This window comes from Coptis chinensis, chromosome 8 (assembly GCF_015680905.1).
Source record: "Coptis chinensis isolate HL-2020 chromosome 8, ASM1568090v1, whole genome shotgun sequence".
Lineage (NCBI taxonomy): Eukaryota > Viridiplantae > Streptophyta > Magnoliopsida > Ranunculales > Ranunculaceae > Coptis > Coptis chinensis.
The window spans coordinates 51,981,569-51,991,805 of record NC_141463.1 but is presented as its reverse complement, the minus strand read 5'-3'; positions in this window follow the sequence as shown (position 1 = coordinate 51,991,805).

The following is a 10,237-nucleotide window of genomic DNA, read 5'->3' as shown; positions in this document are numbered from 1 at the left end:
TCTTGAGCTAACTGCTGTAAGGAAAGTTGGATGGCTTGTAAAATCTGTTGTTGAGATTGCATAAAGGTATTGAAACGATCCGGTTGTGGAAGAGTGTTAGCTATAGGTTGTATGACAGGAACTATGTCACGTTGATTATTAATGGAACGATACCTCTATTAGCATTATAATTATTATTGTTATAATTATTATAATTACCCTGACCTTGTGCTTGACTTTGTCGTGGTTGCGCTTGGTTTTTATAATTATTATAATTACCCTGACCTTGTCCTTGTCGTGGTGGAGCTTGGTTATAATTGTTTGCTTGCCTAACATTTTGATTATTAAACCATGGAGGTGTTATTTGTTGATTATTTCTCCAACTTAAGTTGGGATGTTGTCTCCATGGGGCGTTAGGAATAGGAAAACTATTAATCGAGCAAATATTATCTTGGTGTGATTGTTGTTGTTCATAGGCGAGAGGACAATAAGAGTCGAGATGCTCTGGACTCAAATAGAAATTACATGGATTGGTGTTGACATTCATGATGGAGATCGCCGTTTGTTGAACAAAAATAGCCTCTACCTTTTTAGTTAGAGATTCAATTAAATTTTTAAGTTCCGGATCGGGTTTTATCTCAAACATACCGGCGCCTTTAACTGTTATAGAAGAACTAATGAACGGAGAAATCGTCACCCCCAGTTATTATTACGCTTAGTTTGATCTTCTAAAAATTTATAAGCCTATGAGGCTCCCTTACTTAGAAAACTACCCCCATTCATTATGTCAAGCACCTCTTTGTGGTGGTGTAACAATCCCTTGAAAAAGGCACGCTTTCGCGAGTTTATGATGTGGACACTCTATAAATAGATCGGTGAAACGATTTCAAGCCTCTGAAAATGATTCATGAGGATTCTGTCAAAAGAAATGAATCTTGGAAAGCATTTCATCGTTCTTCAGTGGTGGGTAAAAATGTTCCATGAATAGTTGAACAAATTTAGCCCACGAGTCCACAGAATTAGACACTTGAGGCTGATTAACCAAAGACGCTTTATTTATCGGTGAAGTGAAGGGAAATACTCTTAGTTTAATTTGTTCAGCACCAACCGTAGGATGGTGGAATGTAGTAAGGACTTGGTCAATCCTACGTGTAACACCCATATTTAAAATACATATTTAGTTATTAATTTATTAATTTAATTATTTATTTAAAATTCGCTGGATTGGATTTGGGATAGGTGGGCCTGGTTTCTGGGCCCGAGTCTGTGTTGGGCTTGGGTTTCAAACCCACCCAAAGTATATAATCACATTGTTCTGGAGAATAGGGTTCTTAGATAAATAATATAATAAAAATGGAGGCAGAGATAGAAACGTGTTTGCTCGAGCGTTAGAGCGCGACGATTCGGACGATGAGGGTTTCGTCGAGTTGAGTTTTATTACAGGTCAGTAGTTTACACGCTGTATGTTTTGCTGTATGTTTTTCGGTTTATCATGCTGTAGTAATTCTATAATAATTTGTGGTCTCGCCAATTTGTAAAAACAGTTCACTGTTACTATATTGTTGTTGGTATATTGTTTTGCTGGAAAACTGCGAAAAACTCTGTTTTGGGCGTTAATGGCTGCGTGAACCAAAGCCAAAGAATAGTTAGGACTGTTAAATTTCTATTGCAGGTGGTCTTAATATAGATTGGTGGGATGGGAAGATTTTGACTTTGATGTTTGGGTGCTGTCAAAGTTTGAAGAAATCGTCAATGGAGATCGAGTTGTTTCTATAAGTGGTGAATGATGTTGGAATCGAGTTGGTTAGTATATTATAGTGTTGGGTTTTGTTGGGGATCAAAACCCAACTGTTTAGGAGCGGTGGATGATGATGTCGAAGCTCTATAAACGTATTCATGGCGGCACCAAGAAATCGCCAGCAAGTTTATGTAACTGTTATTGTTGGTTTTTCATTTTTGATTGTGGATGATTGGGTTGATGTTTGGTTTTGGGTGTTTGACTGCTGTTGAAAGCTCCAAGAACATTAATGGCGGTCGGATCCAAAATTTTGGGGGTGATTTCGAAACTAGAAATTTGGAGTGTCTTGGTTAATTAATATTGTGGGGTTGTTCACCCTCACCAATTTCGGTGGGTTTGTGCAGGGGGGGGGGGTGTGGAGGCTTGTGGTGGTCGATTTTGGTGGTGGTGGAGGAGAGAACTGTTGGAGAAGATGAACAGTAGGTCGGTTTGGGCTTGGGCCGAAATGTTTTAGTTTTGGTTGGGCCGAAATCTAATTTCAGTTTTTGGGCCTTAGCTTGTTTAGTTGGTTAGGCCGAAAACTAAGTTAGTTAGTTGGGTCGAAACCAAATGGGTCAGTTTTGTTTGGGGCCCAATAATCTATTTTAGTTTTGGGCCGGTTTTGATATTAGTGGTTGGGCCGGACCAGTTTAATTAAGTTTTGGACCAGTTTTAGTTTTAGTTCCATGGGCCAGTTTCATTTGTGTTTTGGGCCAGTTCAGTTTAAGCTTTTGGGCCAGTTTCTAATATTTATTTGGGGCAGTCCATAGGACTTAATAGAGATCCAAATGGGTCTTTCAACATTTAAACTTTCGGGTTCTAAGGTTTGGGCTTGGCCAGTTGGGTCCGAACCATTACCTTAGTCATGAGCCCATGAGCCATGCACATTGCCTTTAGCCATGAACTATGGCTATGACCATGAACCTATTGAACATAGAAACGACAGTTTGACTTTGACAATGACAGTTTGACTTCGACCATGATGTGTTGACTTTGACCATGACGTGTTGACTTTGACTTTGACCGTTGACTTTGACCGTTGACTGTAGAATGTTGACTTTTTCCAGTTTTTTTCACATGTTTAAGAATATGGACAAATGTAGTAATAAAAGATTGTCGAACTTTGTATAACCTTGTTTGTCATTTATCTAATTAAGATTTGACGTAAGTAGTGTGTAAAGCATATAAATATTGGCACGTAACTAGAGGGAAATTCTGATAATAAGAATTTGATATATATGTTTTTATGAGTATTAAACTACATACGGACTTAGATTCATGGACTTTAGTTTTGAGCTTTTTGACGGTTGATCAGTTTGACTTAACTTGTGATTTGGACTCGAATAATTATGCGTGATATTTGGACTTGAGTTGTTCCTTCTTTTAAAGTCATTTCATTTTGATATTTGGTGGAATGGTCTTATATTTTGATTATTTATATACTACTTATATTGTGCACCAATGGAAATAATGCATGCCTTTGATGGTGAATTGAGTTCACATAAATATATGGAATGAATACATTACATGATTGATTGCTATTATGAGTTGCTACTGAAATGAATTGTAGTATGTAAGAAGGTTTGAGACGATATTCCATATGGTGTAGTGTAATATATGATTGGCACGCGAAATAATAAGTTTCGAGATGTGATATAGAGATACTTGGATATCGTGCAATGAATAGTATTGGCACGTGATAATATGAATTGTATTATAACGAGAAACATTGAGCTTCAGTACAATTAAGTATACTGGCATGAGATAGAATAAGAATTATTATGAGTCATAAATGTATGACACCTAAATACATTACGTAACGAAAATCCTAGAACCTGACTACCACAACTCATGTGATTTGCCCTGTGTGGGCGCATGTGATATGTGATAAATTAGAAATGAACTAAAATGAATAGTCTACCTACGAAATGAACTACGAATCCACAACGCAAGTAAACTAAACTTTTTACTTGATGCTATCTTGTTTATCAAAGAATGATTTCTACTCTCAACCAATTGAGATATAGTGGAGTACGAAGTTCGTTCCACTCCTAGTTCCCTAGCATGGATTGTTTTCTAAGTCTAACTAGTCAGCTCTTAAGTCAATGAGAGCTTTACTTAAGGGTGTTATACTACGATGAAACTAAAATGAGTCTACGTTGAATTTAACTACTTAATACTATGGAAATATGCTTGTTTTGAATCTAGATAAAGGATTTAGGGAATTGAATCCACCTCGAATCCAACTTAATAACCTAGTATAGATTCTTGTATCTCGATTCTCACGCGTTCTTAAGCAAGAAATTCGAAGTTCTAATCCCTAGTGTTCATGGCATTTCTACCGAAAGTACTAACTAGCATGTGAAGTCATCCACCCATTCTCATGGCTTAAACACGACTTTCTAGAGTGGAATAGATTCTACAAACAATTCTACACTAACAACTAAGTTTTCATCAAGGCTTCATCAACCCTCTAATGGAGGTTTTAGCCTTGATTCATTAAACTAACATTTCCCATTGAATCTAAACTAAACATAATATAAAGATTCTAACTTTATGAAATTTAACTAATCTAAATTAAACAATAACAAAAATCTAATTAACAACTAAGCATTGAATAACAAGTAGTAAATGAAATTAGATCTAACAATTGTAATTGACAAATCGAAATTGAATCAAGAACAACTATTTTATTATCTAATTCAAGGGAGAACAATCATTCAATACTAAATTTAAAACAAGAATAAAACTAATTACTTTAATATAAAAACTAGATCTAGAACTAAGGTTTAATGGAGGCTAACTAATCTAATTTATTTTCTAACCTAACTATCTACCATTAACATTAGCTTCCTAACCTACTGCCATTAACAAAGAGTCAAGCTTTTGTTTTTATACATCCAGATCCAAAAATCGTGCATGGGCTTGAGCCATGTTTTGGGCCGAGAATCGTGCCCAAAACCCAATTTTTCAAATCCAAAAGGCCTCTTCAGCTGCAGTTGACTTCCACAGACTTTTCGTCCACTTCTGCTCCTCTGATTGGGTCAAGGCTTGGACCATTGCAAAGCTCTTTCCGAGCCGGGTCGTTTTGACATAAGGTAGGCCTCAATCTCGGAGGTCCGAGTCCAAAGATATGGCATTCGAAGTTCTCACTGACTTTTGCTCCTTTATCTAAAGTAAAGTGGCACATTTCGCACATAATGGACTTTGAAGCCCCGAAATGCATAAAAACGCGTAATCGGTGTTAACTCTTACTTATTATTCACATAATTGGTCTAACAAGATGATTATTAAGGGGTTAAAACTACAGTTTTGGGCTCTTATCAAACCACCCCCAAAAACAAAGATTTTGCTTGTCCTCAAGGAAATATGAGAAATTAGAATAAGTGACCAAAATGGAGTTCTAACTACTCGTTTTATTTGAAAGCGATTGCATTGACCATATGCAACAAGGCCTTAAACCACTAGGAATTCCCTAGTGGACGAAGTTATAGCCTCGTGAGAGTTTTCCAAATGAAGGTACTCACAAACTTCATCTATACTACAACGACTAAGAAAATAAAACTATTGTTTCCTTTATTCATGCTCAACTATCTATACATCTCTAGCAATTACATAAGAATAACCAAAGTCAAAACCCTAAGTTAATATATGCATAATAATCAATCATCTACAATAAACATATATACAATGAGTAGTACTATCAAATGTTTAGCAGGTTTGTTTCGAGAAACTCTCGGAATAAGCCCTTAAATAGGTTCTCACAATAATAGTCAAGAAACAACACTGATTTTTGCACTCAAGTTTCTTTACTCATTAATGCAAGTGGGCACACTTTACCTTACAAACTTCAATGACAACAAGGAAGGGTCGATCAAACACATCCGCCACTTACTATCACACTAACCTATTCCTAATCGAGCTAGAGGTCTTTATTAGGTGTTACGGGATTAGGAGATGGTTTAAGAATGAAGGAAATGGATATTCAAAAGGACAAGTCCGAGATAATAGAGTCTTCAGATTATGTAACTTAGAGAAAACTTTGTTATTTTCTTTTGCTTCTATACTTTGTTTCCATCCTTAGCCATATTTTTTTTTTCTTTTCTTTGGCTTTTGACTCCTTTTATTATTATTTATTTTTTTGGAGTTTTTATTTTATTTCTATTTTTTTTTCTTTGGATGGAAACTTCTTTTCTTTATTTTCTCAAGCAACTAACAATTTTTTTTGTTTACACGTGTTTTTTTTCTTCTTCTTTCTTCACTCATTCTATTCTCGGACTTATTCTAAATCGGGTAGGTTGATTTATTTTTTTTTTTATTTTGTTTTGTTTTGTAACAGGGGTAAAGGAATTGTGGTTTATGGAAGGGCTAATGAAAGGCTCGTGAGTGGCGACTAGCGGAAAATAATTCATAGGTTTGAATTTCTCGCTATATCGATCCAAAGAGCGCCTAAATTCTCACTTAGGATATGGTTTAGTGATCAAGCAAGTGGACGTGTGATTTTCTATCCGGATTTTACTTCTCCCTTTGTGTCATTTCTCAAATGTTTCACTCATATAAGGCTTTAGGCTATATTCTCACAGGATTTGTAGAATAAGTACTCTAGCCTAGATTTTAAACTTCATCGCTAACAATCATAGATACTCATGTAATAAATTTATAGATAGATGCAAAGATTATTACCTACATATTAACCTAAGTTTCTAACAATTATTCCGATGCAACAACTATGTGAGACTTCTAGATTGTTAAAAGCATGGAGAAACAAAAACAATACCAATATTCCTAAGTGTATAGCATGACTTATTTATTTATATTTTTAAATTTTGAAATTTTAACTAGAAAACAAATGCATATTATGTATATCTATATCCTAACAGATGTCTTAATTACACGCGGTTTCTATGCCCCCAAACAAGAAGCATGCTTTGTCCTCAAAGCATTTAAATAAAGAGGGTAGGAAAAATACCATTGAAGCCGCGTGAAATTCAGAAACATCCGCAAAACAATAGAACGCACTAATATAGGAAATAAAAACCGACGCGAACTCTATAAGAGTTCCACCCATTATGGGGTTAACCTAATGAATTTGTTTTGGGACATAAGCGCATTACTCAACAGAAACTAAAACTTACCTCCACTCCCGGACATGCATATTATCTACCCAATAGCATCATGGGTCTTGTATTTCAGCCGGCATGGCAAGTCCAAGAACAATTGCTTGCAAGAACCATAAGCGTTCCTAGCCTACGTGTGTGATCACCTCACAAAACCAAGCACCATAAGTAGTGCTTTGGAACAAATCTTTGAAAGACTGTTCGGTATTATTATAGGAGATGTCATCTCAAAATTACGCCTGGAATAGCTATGAATGATCCGAAACTACCCGTAGAAAACTGGAATTTTTCTGGTCCACGGAGTCGGCGCTGAAGCCAGATAGTGGCGCGAAGTTAACTAAATTTTAGAATTCGCTCTTTGTATTTTGAATTCCAGTGTTTGGCCGAAGTCGCTTTTAACTTGGCGCTGGCGCCTCGAAAGCAAAATTCAGAACAAAATATACACATGCCGAAAGCGCTTCCTAGAAGCAAGCTTGAAAAGCGCTTCGGAGTTGCTGAAAATTGAAAAATGAGGCTAAACGTGGGAGTGAAAGGTGAGTGATGGAAGTTAGGTGTAGTGTGGGTTGTGAGTGTAGAATGAATGAAGTTTATATAAAATCATCTTTGGAATAGATAACACCACCCCCAAACAGTTTGGGAAGGTGGGATCAACATTAACTAATCACGACAATGAAAATAACGACATTATATTCATATTGTCATTCAAACAACATTTCACTACAAAAGTCAAAATTAACTACGGAATTTAACAACGTAACATCCTATCTACTAAAAATAATAAAAGACAACATCAAAACAACAAACAAGTAGAAATCTAGCTACTCTTCAAGGAGCGCGAGGTGGGGGTAAGAATAGGAATTTGAGTGATCAAGAATGGAAAAACCAAACACTTTATTCCCCAAACAAATTTTTGAAAACAGGTTTGTAAAAATTTGTTTTAAAACGCGGGGTCTTTTAAAGTCGAGATTCGAGACTTGCTAGATTACTATTTTTATATATCTTTAAACTTTTTTACTTTTTATGAATTAGGTTTAATATAAAGGAAAACAATAAGCAGTAAAGACATAATTCACACCATAGAGAAACATGACTCAAAAACCGAGAAAACATGCAAGAGTGGAAAACGTGAATTATGTGAAACGTGGACTTAGGATCCGGTACTTACAGCCACACACTCCATAGGGAGGGCCCGGTTACCTGAATGGTGCACTCAATAATATATTGAAATGAAAGGAAGTGCACCAAAACACAAAATTGAGTCGTTTTATAGTCGATACTCGAGACTTTATCTAAACATATGTATGAACATGCAGTTTATCATATATCAACAACCGAAATAGTTGTGGATCATTCCATAAATAAATATCACAGCAAACATATCCAAACACAATCAAGCACCAAGATTTCCTAGGACACAAGGCTAGTGGAATGAAAAGCGAAGCCGATAGACCTATAACATAACCGAAAGCATACACCTTAGGTTTCATCTTTGAACGAGAGGGTGTCCTAGTGAATAAATGTGGAAAAGTGAATGGTTGTGGAAGATATGGTGGATTGGGATAAGTTTTAGAGAAAAGCATGGAAAAAATGAGGATGTGGGTTTAGCACAAAACTCATTCATGGTGTAGTTAGGACCTGTCTCAAGTCTGAAAATGAAAGTGTCAAGTGGTTTATCCCGGGAAGTATTTGTTTACTAGGTGGATTTAAAAAATCATGAAGCAATGTGAGAAACTAAAGGATCGAAAGTGCAAACTCGAGGTTCCTTTGAAAAGGTGGAGGGTGGGGAATATTGGTGATGGAAGGTGAATGATTCTCAGCTAGCTCTCAAGTCCATATCATCGTAAATCTTGATATACGCAAGACATTCCTCAATAGGTGGGTCAAAAAGGATCACCGGGATAAAGATTGAAAAATTCATCTTCCGCCATAGCATCAAAGGATGAATGGTTGTCGGGCAAGGGGGACTCATGAAGTGGTAAAGAAGTGGTGCAAAAGAGTTGCGTGAATTCTTCTTCGATTTCGCCTACTACCGTGGAGTCATTGTTAAAGTCGGAATTTCGAAGGAAAGGAATTTGTTAATCTGTTTCTCCCGAAACATGTTTTTGAAGTAATCTTGAGCTAAGCTCTCGATCATGCTAACCTCTCCATTTGTAGGTGAATCGGGATATCGCGGTCCTCGTTTTGAAAACATTTACCTCAACGTAAAGATGGCCAAAGGACAAGGACATCGAACCATCGGCAGTTTATGAGAGCGTTGGCAAGAGCCAAGAAGGGACGCCCTAAAAAATGATAGGTACAGAGTCGTTAGTGAGTTCTCGTGGTCTAGGACAACGGTCGGCCGGGTAGTAAAAATTTTGGACTTTAACCAAAGACGCGTTCTCAACCACACCCTTAGGATACTTAATAGACCCGGTCGACTAATTGCAACGCCATTTTAGTAGGTTGCATCTCCTCTAGACCTATTTGTTTATACAAATAAAATGGGAGTAAGTTAACACTAGCCCCCGTGTCTAATAAAGCGGGTCGTCGTGTGAGAATCTCCTAAGGTGCATCAGACAAGAGGGATCGACTGTGGTCCTTGTACTTAACAATTCCATTATTTTCGATAAAGCGTTGGGGAATTGTTCCGTTAAAAAGCGTGCTTTTGGTATATTGGTCTTACGCCTAGTAGTACACAACTCCTTAAGAAACTTAGCATGGTGTGGTAGCTTTTAATAGCTTCGAGAAAAGGGAAGGTTTATAGTTAGATTTTTGAAAACGTTCCTAATCTCCTCATAATTTGTATCCCTAGTTAACATGGCTAATTTTTGGGGAAACGGTGTTTTTCTCTATAATTAGCATATGGATCAACAGGATGTTTAACCTTGGCTTTTGTTTCTTAGGTTGTGGTTTAACCGGTACCTCTACAGGTTGTAGGCTCTTCAGTTTCTATTTCGTATCTAGTTCGACATCCGTTGTAGAGAGTATTGATGGGGTAACTATAGGCATAGTTACTTTGTTATCAACCACTCTTCCGTAACGGAGAGTGGTGATGGCATTTAGCTCACCCACGCTTTTAGTTTCCGCACTAATATTACCGTTTACCTCAAAGGTCGTGGTTTGCCGTTCTAGGGTTGGGTATCGCTGGCCCGAAACACGCCTTTGGTTGGGCTTTCTCTTGGGCTAACCGTTGGTTTAAATTATTAACAGATTGTAGAATGTGTTGGTTAGATTGAGCCATGGTTTGGAAAAGTTGTTGGCTCACTTGTATGAAGGTGTCAAGACGATCCGGTTGTGTGGTGTAATAGTCGCGGGTGGTGTGGACCGAACTATGTCGCGTTGATTATTTATTTATAGGATTGTGATAGTTATTATTTACCTAACG